Source organism: Paramisgurnus dabryanus, chromosome 17 (assembly GCF_030506205.2).
Source record: "Paramisgurnus dabryanus chromosome 17, PD_genome_1.1, whole genome shotgun sequence".
Taxonomy (NCBI): domain Eukaryota; kingdom Metazoa; phylum Chordata; class Actinopteri; order Cypriniformes; family Cobitidae; genus Paramisgurnus; species Paramisgurnus dabryanus.
This window is the reverse complement of record NC_133353.1, coordinates 36185513-36203476: the sequence shown is the minus strand read 5'-3', so window position 1 is coordinate 36203476 and position 17964 is coordinate 36185513. Positions and strand designations below refer to the sequence as shown.

The 17964-nt window shown below is 38.9% G+C and overlaps 1 protein-coding gene across 2 annotated transcripts in view; it reads left to right on the top strand.

Moving 5' to 3' along the window:
• The first annotated feature begins 2828 nt into the window (after nt 1–2828).
• The window catches only part of numb (NUMB endocytic adaptor protein), a 67803-nt gene continuing 52667 nt past the window's right edge, over nt 2829–17964 (top strand). For both annotated transcript variants that reach the window (XM_065267524.2, XM_065267523.2), the window contains exon 1: nt 2829–3050. The gene's annotated coding sequence lies outside the window, so the exon portion shown is untranslated. The remainder of the gene's footprint in view (nt 3051–17964) is intronic.

Below are 17964 nucleotides of genomic sequence, written 5' to 3'. Positions count from 1 at the left end.
CTATGTTACTGTAAACAAATGACAAATTATCATAGTGCACATTTCACTTATAAAAGAACAGAAGTCGATTGCTTGATTAGTCATTTTCTGTATGACCTAGACCTCAACTTCATTTATTTATATATATATATACCACAATTATGTCTCTATCACAAAATATTTAGTTTTCCTTAATGGTTTATTTATATATAAGCCCAAATGAAGAAAAGTCAACGTTGCTGCAAAGTGTTTGTTGTAAGGGTAAAGAAAGAGCAGCAGAGTGATATATGTGACTATTGAAATGCAGTGGTTGTAATTCATTAACTGACCACACGGTGGCAGACCAACATCACAAATGCGCTTAATGCCTCTAAATATCAAAACAGGAGTTACATCAACAGATTCAAATGTCATGACAGACTCTTCTTAGAATAGATGGGAAACATCTTAAAAGTCTGTACTGAAACAGAGAAGGAAAATATTGATACAAAATATATTGTTAGCAAATAATTACTTTGAAATAATAAAAAGTTAAAATTGTAGTTACAATAAACATTGTGATTAAAGGAGCATTTCACCCATAGAAACATGAATCTTTATTGAAAGTGTGTCATATTTGTAGTCCAAATGTAACATACATTTAGAATTTGGTGCCTATTTGACTGAGAAAAGAGGTGTTTGTAGTCTCACTCCCACAACAAAGATATTGGACTTCCTTCTTTCAATGATGCAATATGATGATTTTTACATCATTGAAAGAAGGAAGTGCAACACTGAAATCTGTATTTCTCCTGTCTCAGTGGCAACTGAGAAAATTATGCATGACCATTCAAAAACATGACTGGGGTTCTAACTATACAAAGCTTAATGCAAATGGGTGAAGTGTCCCTTTAAATCAAATAAACTGAAACAGTGTATCTGTTTAGAGAAAAACATTTGGCATTTTCATACATAATAAAAAAAACTATAATATGTTGATGGTTAGGTAGAGTTCAGTCCCTCAGCAGCAGCTGACCATTTCTTGCTTGACAACTGTGAACATTTAAACAATTGTACACATATACAATATCACAACAAATGGATAGTTGATTCAATATAGTTGCTGCCATGCATTGAATGCACTCAGCACACACACACACACACACACACACACACACACACACACACACACACACACACACACACACACACACACACACAGCAGCTTTGAACTCAAACAGGCTTGACAGCTTTAAGCTTCACCAGCATGCCATACATTCTTTAGTGATCTCAGTAAGTCTTGACTCCCAGCTGCTGTTTGAGCTCCGGCCCTGGAAGAATCCAAGTTATTATTCACAATAAAGGAACTTTATGTATAGCTACACTTGTGTATTTATCATATCATAGAAAAGAACATATGCCATTGTGTGTAAATGTATAAATACACTGGCAATTAAAAGTTTGCACACACTTGACTCAATTTATTTGTGTCATGCTCTTTAAAATATTTCTGCCTTCAGCCTTAATTGCTTCAAAATTATTTGCAGACTCAAAAAAATATGTCTATAAATTTGACAGACAGCATCCAGCACACATGGGAAAAGAACTCTTTCAGCAGCATTCTGGGGCCAGCAGTACTCCAGGATCAGCAGATTTCAAAATAGTATCAGCAGCACTCCATGATCAGGATCAGCAACACTCCAGGATTAGCAGCGTTCCAGAATCAGCAGCGCTCCAAGATCAGCAGCACTCCAGCATCAGTAACACTTCAGGATTAGCAACATTCCAGAATCAGCAGGTCTCCAGGATCAGGAGCACGGGATCAGCAGCACTTCAAAATCAAGATCAGCAGCGCTCCAGAATCAGCTCATTCCAGGATCAGCAGCATTCCAGGAACAATGACACTCCAGGATCAGCAGCATTCCAGGATCAGCTCATTCCAGGATCAGCAGCATTCCAGGATCACTAACAGCAGCATTCCAAAATAGTATCAGCAGCACTCCAGGTTTAGCAGCACTCCATGATCAGGATCAGCAACACTCCAGGATAAGCAGCACTCCATGATCAGGATCAGCAACACTCCAGGATTAGTAGCGGTCCAGAATCAGTAGCGCTCCAAGATCAGCAGCACTCCAGCATCAGTAACACTTCAGCATTAGCAACATTCCAGAATCAGCAGCTCTCCAGGATCAAGAGCACGTGATCAGCAGCACTTCAAAATCAGGACCAGCAGCGCTCCAGGATCAGCAACATTCCAGGATCAGCAGCACTCCAGGATCAGCATCATTCCAGGATCAACTCATTCCAGGATCAGCTCATTCCAGGATCAGCTCTTTCCAGGATCAGCAGCACTCCATAGCTGTTATCTTAGTGCTGGGCAAAATTTAATCGTGATTAATCGCATACAAAATAAAAGTGATTTTTGGCATAATATATGTGTATGTACTGTATGTAATTATTATATATATTTAACCACACACACATATTCATTTCAGATTTTTTTATTTATATATAATTTTTTTATTTATATAAAATATATAAAAATATAAATAAATATATACACACATGTAAATGTTTCCTAAATACATACATACATGAATGTGTGTGTATTTATAATAATTACAGACAGTACACACTCATATTTTATGCCAAAAAGCACTTTTATTTTGTATTCGATTAATCGTGATTAATCTTTGCGCAGCACTAGATCCATCGGTGGTTCGAGACAAATTCGTGTTATTTAAAGCAGCAACACCGTCTGTGAGTACTGTACACAGTTACTCTAGTCTAGTATGCTGTTATTGATTGTATGGTATCGTGAAAGCTCCTCCCAGGCCTCGCGCTGATGTTGTGAATGATTCATCAGAGCTCGTGTCACAGTGTGACGCCGCCCAGCGCGAGCTCAGGGCGGGCTGAGGGTGAGAACTCAACCCGGCGAGTATCGACACACAAACGGACAGGAGTGCAGGGGGAGTGCTCCAGACCGACCCAAACGAGTCTTTGGGAATACAATATTTCATTTTATTGATTGTGGTAATCTGTGAATTCCTCTAATCGGATACGAGCCGTTCATCTGAGTCGCTACCGAACAGGTGAGTCGATTCATCTTTACCTCCGCATATTTGAACTGACACTGTGGTGTAGATGATGATGATCCGTAGTTATGATCGTTTTGATGATGATGATGATGATGATGATGATAATGACGAAGACTTTAGGTAATGATAATGATGTTGTTAGCCAGCTAGCGAGCTAGTTTGACTTTGACTTCATAACGTAGCATCCGGCTGCTACGAGTCAGCTGCTAACGAGCCTCGTCTGAGGTAAAAACGAGCAAAAGTCTTGTTTGGCGTGGAGAAAGCTGTCTGAATGTGTGTTTTGTGTCGATGGTTTACCTATATTTAATATGTTCACAGGTTTGGACTATTTGCTGAAGAGTTGCTAGCTCAGTTAGCCGGTTAGCAGCTCACCTGCCACTGAAACACTTCATATACATTAACAGTGAACTTTACTAATCTGTCCTATTACAATGAAGCCTAAAGAACGAAATATCTTACTTTTATTATTGTGTTGTTGATATTTTGAACTAAACCCAAACCCACACATGCAGTTAAGCCTGGTAAAGAAACTAATCATTGACAATTTTTAACAATCTTGTTATTAATGCTCATGTAAATGCTTATGGTGGAGGTTTATGGACATAAGGTGATCCAAATGATAAACTTAATGTTTTTAAGGGTGCTTATACCTGTACAGGTTAATTGTTGACCCTAAACGACCTTTGTTTGTGTCTGTCACAGGTTAAAATGATGGTTTAGGGTAGATCTGGTTGTTGGTGGTTATGTCTTAGATTACATAAGACTAGTGTATGCCATACTGGTCTGTCAACCTGTCATTATGCGATGGCTTCTTATCACACCTGATTTGAGTCTTGGACTCTGATCTCACCTGCTTAGAAACTATTGCAGTTTTGAATATGAAAATGAAGTACGTTGTGATCTCGTCACAAAGTTTTGTTGGAGTTTTAACACTTTAAATGTCTGCCATATCCGAATTGTGTGCAGATTGATGGGAATATTTGCTTTGTGTGAGGTCAGAAAGCTTTTGTTGTAGGCTACATATTCACCTGGATTGGTATGAGGGTTTGGCTTTGCTAGGAATTGCGATGGCATCCGGAAACAAGTACAGTACCTGTATGTCCAGACAATGAGTCATTAAACTGAACACTTATGAGAGAAAGTCATGGCTTATTTTCTTATAGATGCTAGACTTACGAGATAGAAATCAATAGGCTCTTATTATCTGTTTATTCAGGTAGGGTGCGTTCTTGCCGTACTAGTCTGTCTAACCTAACGGTTAATCATTATCTCATCTTAAACTCTGTACCCTGACTGGTATGCTTCATTTTGTTGATATGGTTAGAATCGTGTTTTTATATGGCTGTGGTTGAGATCGATCGATTTTAAGACATCGATTAATCGATTTACTCAATTATAAAGACTTTGTGGTGTGTTTTTTTTTTAAGCAAATGGACTCTCGGCTCTGTATGGTTGGTTAGGTCTTTCTCCATTCATGTTATTTATTAGGACTGTGTAGACTCTGGGGATTCTGGTTGTCTGTTTTATGTCAGGTCATGGCACAGGTTGAATGGCTGTGTTTTTTCACAGGGCTGCTGTGTGTCCTGCTCTCTGACATCACATTCAATGTCAATTCATTCATGAAGTGTTATCTGTAAATCAAGCCATTAAAGTCGTGCACTGAAATGATGCTGGGGAATGTGCTCGGCCAGTGCTTTGCGACTCTCGCTCATAAACATCCATTTGAGCAGTTTTATTTTAAAATGATATTGTCACTTTCTATTATTTCATACTTTAACACAGTTAAGAGTGATATTTTACATTAATACACTTTTTACCATCCAAAGATATTGAATCAAAGGCACTACAAGCTTATTTTAATGTAGTTATATGTCATTAAGGAGATGTCAAAAGGAATTATAGTTGGGATTAGCCGTTACAAAATTTCTGTGCAGACACCGATATTTGATTACTTTGACTTCTACCGATAGTTTTGCTTTTAATCCTTATTTCAAATTATTATGTATGTTGTAGGGATGCACCAATATGATTTTTTGGGGGGGCGATACCGAGTCCAACAAAGGACTATTGGCTGATACCAATATTAAACACTTGTACTGTATACAATGCTATACAGTTGGCCTATTAGCTAGTTTATTTCTGCATCAAATGATTTTTTACTGAACATGGATTGGATCCATTTAACATTCAACTGACCAACATAATTAAAGAAGCACAAAGTTATATAAAATGTCTTTTTTTTTTCAAGATTTTGAAAAAAGCCCAGACCACAGATATTTTCCCAAAATACTGAATGAGTAATCTCTCACGTGATTAACTACGTGATTTACAATTTTTTCCCCTCATCGTGCATCTGACAAACTATAATTTGCACAGATTTTATTTTGTTTTGGGAAGTATTTAATTATTTTGATAATAATTATTGAAAAATTTTTAATTATGCAACAGACATGCCACTTATTGCCTTCACGCAGTTAATTAATAAACATTATTTATAAACTTTCTCATGCTATTTGTCGATATGCGGATGGTTTCAAATTCAAATCGGTGGCTGATACGTCAGTGCATCACTAGTATGTTGTGAAAACCTTACAGAGAGTACAAACAGCAACTATATTGACATTAGCTGGGTTTCGAATAAAAATCCCTTAATTTGCAAAGAGTTTTTATGCTCGCTTGAGGTGGGTTTTGACTTATGCGAAAAAGAGTAAATGCGAATAATGGGAGATGGAAACGTGTTTGCTGAATAAATTTTGAGGTAGCGAACATTAATCCCACGTGACTGATCGTCTTGCTGTATCAGCTGATGTTGGTTTTATCTTATATAGGGCTTGATGCCCTTGCTGCTCGTGCCTGCATCAAAAATTCTGCTTTTCGTTTTCTGTGCACGTTATTCAGTTACAAGATGCACTGCTAGTGAATTTATAACTTGCCAAATCGTAACTAAATGCAGTCCTGTCTCTAAGCGTGTCTTGTTTTGTTTACTGTTAGTTACTAGGTTATCAATACCACCGTCATTGGCTCAAACAACTTGATGGAAATGCACTTAAATTGGGTCGTACACCGGACGAGAAGCACCGCGTCGCACCATGAATCTAAAAACAAAACACGTTATTTTCTATAAATGTATAAATGTAAAACCCAGCTTTGTCACCCAATTTACAAATAATTTTTGAAAATTGCCGATACCAATTACCAATTAGGCCAATACATCTGTGCATTCCTTAATACCTTAAAGTATTGATATTTCTAAATAGATCTCTTATTCAGATGGAAATAAAGTAGCTGGGGTTGCTGTTGCTGTTTTCAAAACTTTTTAATGTTTTTAAGAGGCATTTGTTCCCCAGAAATGAGCAGGTTTAAGGAAGCAATGCTGTCTTGGATTAAAAAGGGCAATTTTATATTTAACATCACTAAAGCAGCTGCTGTAAACATAGTCATTGCCAGATATTTCTGCAGTTTTCCACCTGCTACTTGAGTTTCCCCTGGTTGCTTTACTGTTTTCTGTGTAGGTCTAATTGAAAGACTATGTCATCATCACCACTTTACATAAAGCCTTATGAACAAGCAGAATTATGTGAATCATAATAAAGTCTAAGGTCTGATGCTGATGAATGTTTATGCTAATGGAGACATTTGTATCTTTATAAATGCATCTGCACTCAGACCCTGAGTCTCTTTTAACAGAAAACACAATGATGATGCTGTCTGGTGTTAATGAAAACTCTTGACTTTAATAGTGTGGCGAGACCTGACAGACAAACTCACTCACCCATAAGCTGCGTGTGTCGTAACAGGAAAAATTAGCCAATCGTACACTTAACATTTAAACACTTTGACATTCCTGTAAAACGTATCATTGCTGACGTTTTGCATGCAACCGCTTTACCATGAGCTCTTGACATCACAACTCTGATTAAGGGCTGGCCGGCCCATCGTACAGTGAGTTCACCAAAAATAACAAGTCTGTCACCATTTATCTCCCTTGGGTCAAAAATCTAGGCTATGAGTTATTTTATCCACAGAAGCAAACACAGTTTGTGCACTTTACAGATCTTCTCATGCCAAGTGTGTAAGGAAGAGCTGAATGTAAGTTGTTGTTTACTGAAAGTCTAGATTTACCAATGTCAGATGTCACTGGATCACTCGAGTCTTGTAACCTGACCGAGCTTGAACATGTGAATGTGTTGGTAACTACGACAAACGGTGGGTAGAAAACAATAAAAAAAAAATAAAGTGGGGGATACTTTTCTGGTGCTTTTCTCTTTTATAGTAGGTCTGTATGGAAAAGAGCAGCATCTAACTAAGGCTGCATAACGAATTAGAGCTGAAGATCTTTGCCCGAACCCGACGGGACCCGTCGGGACCCGACGGGCTCGGGCGGGTTCGGGCTTCCTTTCTAACATTTTACACGGGCTCGGGGCGGGCTTGGGCTTGCGCTCCGGCTTTGTGAGGTAAATGAGCGTTCAAGTTCAATCAGTAGCGCAGGATCGCGCTGAATTCATTTACAGTGGATTGGATTTAATGATTTTCCTCATCAAAAACATGTAGCCTAATCTTGGTGAGTAGGTTTTTCAATGTATAACTAAATATGAATCGAGTCTTAAATACATAATTTAGACAGAGGATATAGACTAATGTTGGCAGTAATGGAGAGAAGTGCCGACGCAAATCCCGCGGAGCCTTTCTCTTAATTTCGTTATTGCCAAATACCCATCTTAATTCAGAATGTATTATCTTAATTTAATTCGTTAAGAAATAATAATTTTATTGGCATATTTATAGTGTATTGCATAAGCCTATTTAGAATGAGATGTTACAATGTTACAGATGACTTATTTTATTTCTTTGTTTCAACTTCCAAGTGGCGTGTAGATTATTAGTCATGAGTAAATAATGTTAAAACCTGTGTAAATTTCTCATTCTTGACAAAAGCTGTGTGTGTGCGCACATTTAAATAATGTCGGGCTGTAAACGGGTTCGGGCTTTTAAATAGCTGTCAATCTAAATGTACGTTCGGGTTCGGGCTGCATTCTGTCGGGCTCCGGACATTTCGGGCCTAACTTTTAAGGCCCGATTACAGCTCTATAACGAATAATCGTGACTAATCATTTGCAGAATAAACGTTTTTGTTTACATCATAAATGTTTGTGTACTGTGTATAATAATTATGTACAAATAAGTACACACACATGCATGATGTAAACCAAAACTTTTATTCTGCAAATGATTAATCACGATTAATTGTTATGCAGCCCTACATCTAACATCTCCTGCATTGAATTTTTTTTTTTGCTTAATGTAAAAATAACTTGCACAATAGGGAAATGCTTGGTTATCAGGATAATAATAATGTCAAGCAGGACTATTGCAGTAGATGGAGTCTGAGTCTTCATGCATTCGATCTGTTTATCACAGTCCTACTCAAGTACAGCCATGTGCTAATCTGTAACCTGTGACACAATGTGATACAATATCTTCTCAACAACCTGCACACGTAACATCCCGTGGCAAGGTTCTGCTTGCGTTACTTTTATAATACCAATGACTTTGGGTCTTGTTTCCTGGTTACGTCAGGAACATAGTGGTCGGTCGGAGGCGGAAATCAGGGTCTAGTCTTTAGCCGAGCATCGCTAGACCTTTCCAAACATTCGCCTGTGCTTTGTGACTTGGCTTGGTGTCATAAGTTGCCTCGATCATAGCTGAGCCAAGGGAACTTGCTAAAGGCACCTCGCTGTCATGAAATCTGTTCTTTCTGGCCTGGAATTTGAACGCCGCCTGACACAGGAAGCTCAGATTGACTTGTGCAATTGTGTAGCACACGTCCTGTGTTGCGTTCGCTATACCACAGCTTTGATGCGACTGCTTTGAGTGTTGTTTTTGTAAGTAAGGTGAAGTCAGGACGTTTACGCTGAGAGCGCTGCTGTTTTCTGGTTGTAACATAAGTGTCATAGGTCATTTGTGTTTAGTCATCCTAATTTTTGTCAAACGTGCATTTCGAAAAGCAGCCCAAGCCTGAACCTGCTTTGTCAGCTATAGATGATTCAAAGATGAGCACACATAAGCAGAAGAACGTGTTGTGCTGAGCCTCCCTCAGATAAGATGAGAGTAATGTGATGTGCATTCCTTCCCGAGGAGGAGGGGACAGCGACGGAAAGCTTTTCCTCCGGCTCTCATCTGCCCTCACACATTCCGGCTTTATCAGTGGTTTGGGCCGGCGAGATGAATCACATTGGACAGTCTGTGTCTGTCCGAATCTCTCTCACTCACGTCAGTACTGCGGTAAACCTCAGATTCAGCAAGTGTTTCCACTGGACGGGTGATGTCACTTTTTACGTTGCTAGACAAACTTCTGCAAACAAACATTGGGCAAGTCAATCCTTGTCATCGTTCCTAGAAAACATTAAAAACCTTTAATTCAAGAAATAAAATCTAGCGATGCATCAAAAGGAAAAACTTCGGCTGAATAAAATAAAATACCCAGCCGAATATCGAACAACAGATTCATTTTCATAACTAGATAGAAAAGTTTGAAGACAAACTTTATGTTGGCTTGACAAAGCCTAGCCTGAACGTTTAAAACAGATTGAGAGAAATTTAAAACAAGTTTAGTTTAGTATTATAACTTTCCGTTAACATAACATAACCAAAAGTTACCATGTTAGCATGTTAAGCACTAAGTTAGCATGATGCTAACATGAATTAGCATGAAGCTAGCATGATGCTAACATGAATTAGCATGAAACTAGCATAATGCTAACATGAATTAGCATGAAGCTAACATGAATTAGCATGAAGCTAACATGATGCTAACATGAATTAGCATGAAGCTAGCATGATGCTAACATGAATTAACATGAAACTAGCATGATGCTAACATGAATTAGCGTGAAGCTAACATTAATTAGCATGAAGCTAACATGATGCTAACATGAATTAGCATGAAGCTAGCATGATGCTAACATGAATTAGCATGAAGCTAGCATGATGCTAACATGAATTAGCATGAAGCTAACATGATGCTAACATGAATTAGCATGACGCTAGCATGATGCTAACATGAATTAGCATGAAGCTAGCATGATGCTAACATGAATTAGCATGAAGCTAGCATGATGCTAACATGAATTAACATGAAGCTAGCATGATGTTAACATGAATTAGCATGAAGCTAGCATGATGTTAACATGAATTAGCATGAAGCTAGCATGATGCTAACATGAATTAGCATGAAGCTAGCATGATGCTAACATGAATAAGCATGAAGCTAGCATGATGCTAACATGAATAAGCATGAAGCTAGCATGATGCTAACATGAATTAGCATGAAGCTAGCATGATGCTAACATGAATTAGCATGAAGCTAGCATGATGCTAACATGAATTAGCATGAAGCTAGCATGATGCTAACATGAATTAGCATGAAGCTAGCATGATGCTAGCATGATTAGCAGGAAGCTAGCATGATGCTAGCATGATTAGCACGAAGCTAACATGAATTAGCATGAAGCTAGCACGACGCTAACATGAATTAGCATGAAGCTAGCACGACGCTAACATGAATTAGCATGAAGCTAGCACGACGGTAACATGAATTAGCATGAAGCTAGCACGACGGTAACATGAATTAGCATGAAGCTAGCACAATGCTAACATGAATTAGCATGAAGCTAGCACGATGCTAACATGAATTAGCATGAAGCTAGCACGATGCTAACATGAATTAGCATGAAGCTAGCACGATGCTAACATGAATTAGCATGAAGCTAGCACGATGCTAACATGAATTAGCATGAAGCTAGCACGATGCTAACATGAATTAGCATGAAGCTAGCACGATGCTAACATGAATTAGCATGAAGCTAGCACGAAGCTAACATGAATTAGCATGAAGCTAGCACGATGCTAACATGAATTAGCATGAAGTTAGCATGATGCTAACATGAATTAGTATGAAGCTAGCATGATGCTAACATGATTAGCATGAAGTTAGCAAGATTTATTATGAAATTAGCATAAAGCTAGCACGAAACTAGCATGAAGCTAGTATGACTTAGCATGGAGCTAGCATAAGGCTAACATGACCAAAAGACCCAACCCCCATGTCTCTATGATGTTCGGATCCAGAGATATAAGGCTTTGTTTATTATGTTGCTAGGGTGCTCATATTTGGTTGCTAGGGGCGTGGCTTAATACCTCAATAAGAATCCTCCGAGACTGATTGGATGCCTGAGTAAAATGAGCCCACCCCCATGTCTCTGTGACACTGTGCTGCAAAGATATCCATCTGGGCATTTTATAATGGCAGTCTATGGGATATGTTGCTAGGGTGCCCAAAAATGGTTGCTAGGGGCGTGGCTTAATAGCTATGGGGCGATCCTGAGAGACTGATTGGATGCCTGACTAAATTGAGCCCACCCCCATGTCTCTACGACACTCTAAAGTGAAGATATTCCACCTGGACGCTTTTATTCCCTTATATGGGCATGTTCCCTGCCCCATTATAAGTCAATGGGGAAATTTGGGTGCCCCTTACACCCCAGGGGTGAAACTTACACCCCAATGTGATGTATGTTCTTACAGAGCCTGCCAGCCTCTTCAAATGTGGTAACCCACAAGTTTCTACAAATTTCTCGCTTGCAGCTATGACCCGTCAAAGTTTGTCGCAATGTTAAGTCAATGGAAAATTTGGGGTGTTTGAGCGCCCCGTTTAGGAATTCGGTAGGTCCCATCAGTTAGAAAAGTCATAGCAACAATCTACGTACCAGTCTTAAAAGTTTTGTAAAGTTTTGTGGGTGTAGCTTGAAAGCTCTAGGAGGAGTTACTGTGAGAAAAAGTTTGTACCAGAAGAATAATAATAATAATAACTAGATATTAAAGTTTGAAGACAAACTTTATGTTGGCTTGAAAAAGCGTAGCCTGAACGTTTAAAACGGTTTGACAGAAGTTTAGTTTAGTAGGCTATCTGGCTGTTGGTATGTTTAGGTATGAAGGTAGCATGATTTAGCATGATTTATCATGATGCCAACATGATAAACATGAAGCTAGGATGATTAGCATGATGCTAGCATGATTAGCATGATGCTAGCATGATTAGCATGAAGTTAGCATGATTAGCATGAAGCTAGCATGATGCTAGCATGATTAGCATGAAGCTAGCATGATGCTAACATGATTAGCATGAAGCTAGCATGATTAGCATGATGCTACCATGATGTTAGCATGAAGCTAGCATGAAGTTAGCATGATGCTAACATGATTAGCATGAAGCTAGCATGATGCTAACATGATTAGCATGAAGCTAGCATGATGCTAGCATGATTAGCATGAAGCTAGCATGATGTTATCATGATTAGCATGAAGCTAGCATGATGCTAGCATGATTAGCATGAAGCTAGCATGATGCTAGCATGATTAGCATGATGTTAGCACGATTAGCATGAAGCTAGCATGAAGTTAACATGATGGTAGCATTATTAGCATGAAGCTAGCATGTTGCTAGCATGATTAGCATGATGGTAGCATGATTAGCATAAAGCTAGCATGTTGCTAGCATGATTAGCATGAAGTTAGCATGATGCTAGAATGATTAGCATGAAGCTAGCATGATGCTAGCATGATTAACATGAAGCTAGCATGATGCTAGCATGATTAGCATGAAGCTAGCATAATGCTAGCATAAAGCTAGCATGTTGCTAACATGATTAGCATGAAGCTAACATGATGCTAGCATGATTAGCATGAAGCTAGCATGATGCTAGCATGATTAGCATGAAGCTAACATGATTGTAGCATGATTAGCATGAAGCTAGCATAATTAGCATGAAGCTAACATGATGCTAGCATGATTAGCATGAAGCTAGCATGATGCTAACATGATAAGCATAAAGCTAGCATGAAGTTAGCATGATGTTAGCATGATTAGCATGAAGCTAGCATGATGCTAGCATGATTAGCATGAAGCTAGCATGAAGTTAGCATGATGGTACCATGATTAGCATGAAGCTAACATGTTGCTAGCATGATTAGCATGATGATAGCATGATTAGCATAAAGCTAGCATGTTGCTAACATGATTAGCATGAAGCTAGCATGATGCTAGCATGAAACTACCATGATTCTAGCATGATTAGCATGAAGCTAGCATGATTCTAGCATGATTAGCATGAAGCTAGCATGATTCTAGCATGATTAGCATGAAGCTAACATGATGCTAGCATGATTAGCATGAAGCTAGCATGATGCTAACATGATAAGCATAAAGCTAGCATGAAGTTAGCATGATGTTAGCATGATTAGCATGAAGCTAGCATGATGCTAGCATGATTAGCATGAAGCTAGCATGAAGTTAGCATGATGGTACCATGATTAGCATGAAGCTAACATGTTGCTAGCATGATTAGCATGATGATAGCATGATTAGCATAAAGCTAGCATGTTGCTAGCATAATTAGCATGAAGCTAGCATGATGCTAACATGAAACTAGCATGATTCTAGCATGATTAGCATGAAGCTACCATGATTCTAGCATGATTAGCATGAAGCTAGCATGATTCTAGCATGATTAGCATGAAGCTAGCATGATGTTAGCATGATTAGCATGAAGGTAGCATGAGGCTAGCATGATTAGCATGAAGTAAGCATGAGGTTAGCATGATTAGCATGAAGCTAGCATGATTTAACGTGAAGCTAGCATGATTAGCATGATGCTAACATGATAAGCATAACGCTAACAATATTTAGCGTGCAGCTAACAAGATTTAACATGAAGTTAGCATGATTTAGCATGAAGTTAGCAAGATTTATTATGAAATTAGCATAAAGCTAGCATGAAACTAGCATGAAGCTAGTATGACTTAGCATGGAGCTAGCTTGAAGCTAACATGACCCAAAGACCCAACCCCCATGTCTCTATGATGTTCAGACCAAGAGATATAAGGCTTTGTTTATTATGTTGCTAGGGTGCTCAAATTTGGTTGCTAGGGGCGTGGCTTAATGCCTCAATAAGAATCCTATTAAGACTGATTGGATGCCTGAGTAAAATGAGCCCACCCCTATGTCTCTATGACACTCTGGTGTAAAGATATCCATCTGGGCTTTTTATAATGGTAGTCTATGGGAGATGTTGCTAGGGTACCCAAAATTGTTGCTAGGGGCGTGGCTAAATAGCTTTGGGGCGATCCTAAGAGACTGATTGGATGACTGAGTAAAATGAGCCCACCCCCATGTCTCTACGACACTCTAAAGTAAAGATATTCCATCTGGGACGCTTTTATTCCCTTATATGGGCATGTTCCCTGCCCCATTATAAGTCAATGGGAAATTTTGGGGGCCTCTTACACCCCAGGGGTATAGCTTACACCCCATTGTGATGTATGTTCTTACAGAGCCTGTCAGCCACCTTAAATGTGGTATGCCACAAGTTTCTACAAGTTTCTCACTCACAGCTATGACCCGTCAAAGTTTGTCTCAATGTTAAGTCAATGGAAATTTTGGGGTGTTCGAGACCCCCGTTTAGGAATTCGGAAGGTCCCATCAGTTAGAAAAGATATAGCACACTAAGTCAGACCAGTCTGAAGGTCTGTGGAAAATTTGGTGCATGTAGCTTGAAAGCCCTAGGACGAGTTAGTGTTTATAATTTTGGGGGGAGAAAAAGAATAATAATAACTAGATATTAAAGTTTGAAGACAAACTTTATGTTGGCTTGAAAAAGCGTAGCTTGAACGTTTAAAACGGTTTGACAGAAGTTTAGTTTAGTAGGCTATCTGGCTGTTAGAATGTTTAAGTATGAAGGTAACATGATTTAACATGATGCTAACATGATAAGCATGAAGCTGGCATGATGCTAACATGATTAGCATGAAGCTAGCATGATGCTAACATGATTAGCATGAAGCTAGCATAATGTTAGCATGATTAGCATGAAGTTAGCATGATGCAAGCATGATTAACATGAAGCTAGCATGATGCTAGCATGATTAGAATGAAGCTAACATGATGCTAACATGATTAGCACGAAGCTAGCATGATTAGCATGAAGCTAGCATGAAGCTAGCATGATTAGCATGAAGCTAGCATGAAGCTAGCATGATTAACATGAAGCTAGCATGAAGCTAGCAGGATTAGCATGAAGCTAGCATGATTAGCATAAAGCTAGCATGATGCTAACATGATTAGCATGAAGCTAGCATGATGTTAGCATGATTAGCATGAAGCTAGCATGAAGCTAGCAGGATTAGCATGAAGCTAGCATGATGCTAACATGATTAGCATGAAGCTAGCATGATGCTAACATGATTAGCATGAAGCTAGCATAATGTTAGCATGATTAGCATGAAGTTAGCATGATGGTAGCATGATTAGCATGAAGATAACATGATGCTAGCATGATTAGCATGAAGCTAGCATGAAGCTAGCATGATTAGCATGAAGCTAGCATGAAGCTGATTGATTAACATGAAGCTAGCATGAAGCTAGCAGGATTAGCATGAAGCTAGCATGATTAGCATGAAGCTAGCATGATGCTAACATGATTAGCACGAAGCTAGCATGATTAGCATGAAGCTAGCACGAAGCTAGCATGATTAGCATGAAGCTAGCATGAAGCTAGCATGATTAGCATGAAGCTAGCATAAAGCTAGCAGGATTAGCATGAAGCTAGCATGATTAACATGAAGTTAGCATGATGCTAGCATGATTAGCATGAAGTTAGCATGATGCTAGCATGATTAGCACGAAACTAGCATGATTCTAGCATGATTAGCATGAAGCTAACATGATGTTAGCATGATAAGCATGATAAGCATGAAGCTAGCATGATGCTTACATGATTAGCATGAAGCTAGCATGATTAGCATGAAGCTAGCAGGATGCTAGCATGATTAGCACGAAGCTAGCATGATACTAGCATGATTAACACGAAGCTAGCATGATTCTAGCATGATTAGCATGAAGCTAGCATGATGTTAGCATGATTAGCATGAAGCTAGCATGATGTTAGCATGATTAGCATGAAGCTAGCATGAGGCTAGCACAATTAGCATGAAGTAAGCATAGGTTAGCATGATTAGCATGAAGCTAACATGATTTAACGTGAAATTAGCATGATTAGCATGATGCTAGCATGATTAGCATGATGCTAGCATGATTAGCATGAAGCTAGCACTATTTAGTGTGCAGCTAACAAGATTTAACATGAAGTTAGCATGATTTAGCATGAAGTTAGCATGATTTAGCATGAAGTTATCAAGATTTATCATGAAATTAGCATAAAGCTAGCATGAAGCTAGTATGACATAGCATGGAGCTAGCATGACGCTAACATGACCCAAAGACCCAACCCCCATGTCTCTATGATGTTCAGATCCAGAGATATAAGGCTTTGTTTATTATGTTGCTAGGGTGTTCATATTTGGTTGCTAGGGGCGTGGCTTAATACCTCAATAAGAATCCTAAGAGACTGATTGGATGCCTGAGTAAAATGAGCCCACCCCTATGTCTCTATGACACTCTTGTGCAAAGATATGCATCTGGGCTTTTTATAATGGTAGTCTATGGGAGATGTTGCTAGGGTACCCAAAATTGTTGCTAGGGGCGTGGCTTAATAGCTCTGTGGTGATCCTAAGAGACTGATTGGTTGCCTGAGTAAAATGAGCCCACCCCCATGTCTCTGCGACACTCTAAAGTGAAGATATGCCATCTGGGACGTTTTTATTCCCTTTTATGGGCATGTTTCCTGCCCCATTATAAGTCAATGGGAAATTTTGGGGGCCTCTTACACCCCAGGGGTACAGCTTACACCCCATTGTGAGGTATGTTCTTACACAGCCTGTCAGCCTCCTTAAATGTGATAAGCCACAAGTTTCTACAAGTTTCTCACTCACAGCTATGACCCGTCAAAGTTTGTCTCAATGTTAAATCAATGGAAATTTTGGGGTGTTCGAGCCCCCCGTTTAGGAATTTGGAAGGTCCCATCAGTTAGAAAAGATATAGCACACTAAGTCAGACCAGTCTGAAGGTCTGTGGAAAATTTGGTGCATGTAGCTTGAAAGCCCTAGGACGAGTTAGTGTCAGAAATTTTGGGGTAGAATAATAAGATATAAGTTTAATAGCAATAACAATATATTGGCTTTTTCAAAGCCAACATAATAACTAGATAGAAAAGTTTGAAGACAAACTTTATGTTGGCTTGACAAAGCCTAGCCTGAACGTTTAAAACAGATTGAGAGAAATTTAAAACAAGTTTAGTTTAGGATTATAACTTTCCGTAAACATGATACCAAAAGTTACCATGTTAGCATGTTTAGCACTAAGTTAGCATGATGCTAACATGAATTAGCATGAAGCTAGCATGATGCAAACATAAATTAGCATGAAGCTAGCATGATGCTAACATGAATTAGCATGAAGCTAACATGATGCTAACATGAATAAGCATGAAGCTAGCATGATGCTAACATGAATTAGCATGAAGCTAGCATGATGCTAACATAAATTAGCATGAAGCTAGCATGATGCTAACATAAATTAGCATGAAGCTAGCATGATGCTAACATGAATTAGCATGAAGCTAGCATGATGCTAACATGAATTAGCATGAAGCTAGCATGATGCTAACATGAATTAGCATGAAGCTAGCATGATGCTAACATGAATTAGCATGAAGCTAGCATGATGCTAACATGAATTAGCATTGTGCTAACATGAATTAGCATGAAGCTAGCACGATGCTAACATGAATTAGCATGAAGCTAGCACGATGCTAACATGAATTAGCATGAAGCTACCACGACGGTAACATGAATTAGCATGAAGCTAGCATGATGCTAACATGAATTAGCATGAAGCTAGCACGATGCTAACATGAATTAGCATTGTGCTAACATGAATTAGCATGAAGCTAACATG